The sequence below is a fragment of the Leuresthes tenuis genome, unplaced genomic scaffold (genome assembly GCF_036924035.1).
Source record: "Leuresthes tenuis unplaced genomic scaffold, fLeuTen1.0.hap1 SCAF_17, whole genome shotgun sequence".
Classification (NCBI taxonomy): domain Eukaryota; kingdom Metazoa; phylum Chordata; class Actinopteri; order Atheriniformes; family Atherinopsidae; genus Leuresthes; species Leuresthes tenuis.
This window is the reverse complement of record NW_027325371.1, coordinates 28,720,821-28,726,820: the sequence shown is the minus strand read 5'-3', so window position 1 is coordinate 28,726,820 and position 6,000 is coordinate 28,720,821.

Genomic DNA, 6,000 nt, shown 5'->3' with positions numbered 1-6,000 from the left:
CTTTTCTTACCCGCTTTTTAGAAACCAAGGTCGGACTTTCACACCTTCTCTTAGCTGAACAACTCCGCTCCCTCTTTTGATTGTGTACAGTCGGGTAATTTAACCTTTTCTTACCTGCTTTTTACCATCTATGGTCGGACATTCACACCGTCTTACAGCGGAACACCTCCGCTCCCTCTTTTGATGATGTATGGTTAGGCATTCGCACCTTTTCTTACCCATTTTTCAGTAATTATGGGTAGACATTCACACCTTCTTGCAGCTGAACACCTCCTCTCCCGCTTATGATCATGTGCAGTTTGATATTCGAAAATTTTCTTTCATGTTTTCTAGCAATTATTGATGGACATTCAGACCGTCTTGCAGCTGAACACCTCCGCTCCCACTTTTGATGGTGTATAGTCGGGCTTTCGAGCCTTTTCTTCCCCGGTTTTTACAAATTATGGTTGGACATTCAGACCTTCTTGCAGCCGAGAACCTCCACTCCCTCTTTTGATCATACATTGTCGGGCATTCGCACCTTTTCTTACCCACTTTTTACAAACCATGGTCGGACTTTCACACCTTTTAGGAGCCGAACAACTCCGCTCCCGCTATTGATTGTGTACAGTCGGGTATTTTAACCTTTTCTTACCCGCTTTTTAGCAACTATGGTTGGACATTCACACCTTCTTACAGCAGAACACCTCCGCTCCCTGTTTTGATTATGTATGGTTTGACATTCGCACCTTCTCTCACTCGCCTTTTACTATGGTCGGCCATTCACAGCTTCCTCTCCACCATACTTGTATGGTGGGATATTCACACCCACCTGCATCCGAAGACCTCCGCCCCCACTTTTGTTGATATTTAGTCGGTCATTCGCACCTTACCCGCTTTTGGCAAACTATGGCCTTCTTGCAGCCAAACACCTCTGATCTCGCTTTTGATGATGTAAGGTTGGGCATTCAGACCTTGCTTCACCTGCTTTTCACCAAATATAGTCGGACATTAACACCTTCTTGCAGCCGAACACTTCCGCTCCACCTTTTAGTGTTCTATCACACCTTTTTTTCACCGCATTTTATACATTATGGTTGGAAATCTTCAACCACTCTCATCCGAAGACCTCTCCTCCCGCTTTTGTTAATATATTTGAACTTTAGTCGGACATTCAAACCTTCCTGCAGCTTAACCACCTCCGCTCCCTGTTTTGATCATATATGGTCTGGCAATACTACCTTTTCTTACCCCTTTGTGAGTAATTATGGCTGGACATTCACACCTACTTGCAGCCGAACACAACCTCTCTCGCTTTTGATGATGTATGGACCGGCATTCTTACCTTTTCTAACACATTTTTCAGCAATTATGGTCGGAGATTCACACCTACTCACAGCCGAACAACTCCGCTCCCGCATTTGATGGTGTATAGTCGGGCATTCTCACCCTTTCTCATCAGCTTTTTGCAAATTATGATCTGACATTCACACCTACTTGCAGTCGAACAGATCTGCTCCCGCTTTTGATTATGTATGGTTGGATATTCGAACCTTTTCTTAACTGCTTTTTACAAACTTTGGTCGGACGTTCACACCTTCTTGTAGCCGAACACATGCACTCCTGCTTTTGATGATGTATGGTTGGGCATTCGCACCTTTTTTTTTTACCCATTTTTCAGGTATTATGGGTGGACATTCACACCTTCTTGCAGCTGAACACCTCCTCTCCCACTTATGATCATGTGTGGTTTGATTTTCGAAAATGTTCTTTCATGTTTTCTAGCAATTATTGATGGACATTTAGACCTTCTTGCAGCTGAACACCACCTCTCCCGATTTTGATTATGTATGGTCCGGCATTTTTACCTTTTCTAACACATTTTTCAGCAATTATGGTTGGAGATTCACACCTACTCACAGCCGAACAACTCCGCTACCGCATTTGATGGTGTATAGTCGGGCATTCTCACCCTTTCTCATCAGCTTTTTGCAAATTATGATCTGACATTCACACCTACTTCCAGTCGAACAGCTCTGCTCCCGCTTTTGATTATGTTTGGTTAGATATTCAAACCTTTTCTTAACTGCTTTTTACAAACTTTGGTCGGACGTTCACAATATCTTGCAGCCGAACACCTCCGCTTCCGCTTTTGATGGTGTATATTCGGGCATACGAACCTTTTCTTACCCGCTTTTTACAAACCAAGGTCGGACTTTCACACCTTCTCTTAGCTGAACAACTCCGCTCCCTCTTTTGATTGTGTACAGTCGGGTAATTTAACCTTTTCTTACCCGCTTTTTACCATCTATGGTCGGACATTCACACCGTCTTACAGCGGAACACCTCCGCTCCCTCTTTTGATGATGTATGGTTAGGCATTCGCACCTTTTCTTACCCATTTTTCAGTAATTATGGGTAGACATTCACACCTTCTTGCAGCTGAACACCTCCTCTCCCGCTTATGATCATGTGCAGTTTGATATTCGAAAATTTTCTTTCATGTTTTCTAGCAATTATTGATGGACATTCAGACCTTCTTGCAGCTGAACACCTCCGCTCCCACTTTTGATGGTGTATAGTCGGGCTTTCGAGCCTTTTCTTCCCCGTTTTTTACAAATTATGGATGGACATTCAGACCTTCTTGCAGCCGAAAACCTCCACTCCCTCTTTTGATCATACATTGTCGGGCATTCGCACCTTTTCTTACCCGCTTTTTACAAACCATGGTCGGACTTTCACACCTTTTAGGAGCCGAACAACTCCGCTCCTGCTATTGATTGTGTACAGTCGGGTATTTTAACCTTTTCTTATCCGCTTTTTACCAACTATGGTTGGACATTCACACCTTCTTACAGCAGAACACCTCCGCTCCCTGTTTTGATTATGTATGGTTTGACATTCGCACCTTCTCTCACCCGCCTTTTACTATGGTCGGCCATTCACAGCTTCCTCTCCACCATACTTGTATGGTGGGATATTCACACCCACTTGCATCCGAAGACCTCCGCCCCCACTTTTGTTGATATTTAGTCGGTCATTCGCACCTTACCCGCTTTTGGCAAACTATGGCCTTCTTGCAGCCAAACACCTCTGATCTCGCTTTTGATGATGTAAGGTTGGGCATTCAGACCTTGCTTCACCTGCTTTTCACCAAATATAGTCGGACATTCACACCCACTTGCATCCGAAGACCTCCGCCCCAAATTTTGTTGATATTTAGTCATACATTCGCACCTTACCCGCTTTTGGCAAACTATGGCCTTCTTGCAGCCAAACACCTCTGATCTCGCTTTTGATGATGTAAGGTTGGGCATTCAGACCTTGCTTCACCTGCTTTTCACCAAATATAGTCGGACATTCACACCTTCTTGCAGCCGAACACTTCCGCTCCACCTTTTGATGATGTATGGTTAGGCATTCGCACCTTTTCTTACCCATTTTTCACTAATTATGGGTAGACATTCACACCTTCTTGCAGCTGAACACCTCCTCTCCCGCTTATGATCATGTGCAGTTTGATATTCGAAAATTTTCTTTCATGTTTTCTAGCAATTATTGATGGACATTCAGACCGTCTTGCAGCTGAACACCTCCGCTCCCACTTTTGATGGTGTATAGTCGGGCTTTCGAGCCTTTTCTTCCCCGTTTATTACAAATTATGGTTGGACATTCAGACCTTCTTGCAGCCGAAAACCTCCACTCCCTCTTTTGATCATACATTGTCGGGCATTCGCACCTTTTCTTACCCGCTTTTTACAAACCATGGTCGGACTTTCACACCTTTTAGGAGCCGAACAACTCCGCTCCTGCTATTGATTGTGTACAGTCGGGTATTTTAACCTTTTCTTACCCGCTTTTTACCAACTATGGTTGGACATTCACACCTTCTTACAGCAGAACACCTCCGCTCCCTGTTTTGATTATGTATGGTTTGACATTCGCACCTTCTCTCACCCGCCTTTTACTATGGTCGGCCATTCACAGCTTCCTCTCCACCATACTTGTATGGTGGGATATTCACACCCACTTGCATCCGAAGACCTCCGCCCCCACTTTTGTTGATATTTAGTCAATCATTCGCACCTTACCCGCTTTTGGCAAACTATGGCCTTCTTGCAGCCAAACACCTCTGATCTCGCTTTTGATGATGTAAGGTTGGGCATTCAGACCTTGCTTCACCTGCTTTTCACCAAATATAGTCGGACATTCACACCCACTTGCATCCGAAGACCTCCGCCCCAAATTTTGTTGATATTTAGTCGGACATTCGCACCTTACCCGCTTTTGGCAAACTATGGCCTTCTTGCAGCCAAACACCTCTGATCTCGCTTTTGATGATGTAAGGTTGGGCATTCAGACCTTGCTTCACCTGCTTTTCACCAAATATAGTCGGACATTCCCACCTTCTTGCAGCCGAACACTTCCGCTCCACCTTTTAGTGTTCTATCACACCTTTTTCTTCACCGCATTTTATACATTATGGTTGGAAATCTTCAACCACTCTCATCCGAAGACTTCTCCTCCCGCTTTTGTTAATATATTTGAACTTTAGTTGGACATTCAAACCTTCTTGCAGCTGAACCACCTCCGCTCCCTATTTTGATCATATATGGTCTGGCAATACTACCTTTTCTTACCCGTTTGTGAGTAATTATGGCTGGACATTCACACCTACTTGCAGCCGAACACAACCTCTCTCGCTTTTGATGATGTATGGACCGGCATTCTTACCTTTTCTAACACATTTTTCAGCAATTATGGTCGGAGATTCACACCTACTCACAGCCGAACAACTCCGCTCCCGCATTTGATGGTGTATAGTCGGGCATTCTCACCCTTTCTCATCAGCTTTTTGCAAATTATGATCTGACATTCACACCTACTTGCAGTCGAACAGCTCTGCTCCCGCTTTTGATTATGTATGGTTGGATATTCGAACCTTTTCTTAACTGCTTTTTACAAACTTTGGTCGGACGTTCACACCTTCTTGTAGCCGAACACATGCACTCCTGCTTTTGATGATGTATGGTTGGGCATTCGCACCTTTTTTTTACCCATTTTTCAGGTATTATGGGTGGACATTCACACCTTCTTGCAGCTGAACACCTCCTCTCCCACTTATGATCATGTGTGGTTTGATTTTCGAAAATTTTCTTTCATGTTTTCTAGCAATTATTGATGGACATTTAGACCTTCTTGCAGCTGAACACCACCTCTCCCGATTTTGATTATGTATGGACCGGCATTTTTACCTTTTCTAACACATTTTTCAGCAATTATGGTTGGAGATTCACACCTACTCACAGCCGAACAACTCCGCTACCGCATTTGATGGTGTATAGTCGGGCATTCTCACCCTTTCTCATCAGCTTTTTGCAAATTATGATCTGACATTCACACCTACTTCCAGTCGAACAGCTCTGCTCCTGCTTTTGATTATGTTTGGTTAGATATTCGAACCTTTTCTTAACTGCTTTTTACAAACTTTGGTCGGATGTTCACAATATCTTGCAGCCGAACACCTCCGCTTCCGCTTTTGATGGTGTATATTCGGGCATACGAACCTTTTCTTACCCGCTTTTTACAAACCAAGGTCGGACTTTCACACCTTCTCTTAGCTGAACAACTCCGCTCCCTCTTTTGATTGTGTACAGTCGGGTAATTTAACCTTTTCTTACCCGCTTTTTACCATCTATGGTCGGACATTCACACCGTCTTACAGCGGAACACCTCCGCTCCCTCTTTTGATGATGTATGGTTAGGCATTCGCACCTTTTCTTACCCATTTTTCAGTAATTATGGGTAGACATTCACACCTTCTTGCAGCTGAACACCTCCTCTCCCGCTTATGATCATGTGCAGTTTGATATTCGAAAATTTTCTTTCATGTTTTCTAGCAATTATTGATGGACATTCAGACCGTCTTGCAGCTGAACACCTCCGCTCCCACTTTTGATGGTGTATAGTCGGGCTTTCGAGCCTTTTCTTCCCCGGTTTTTACAAATTATGGTTGGACAT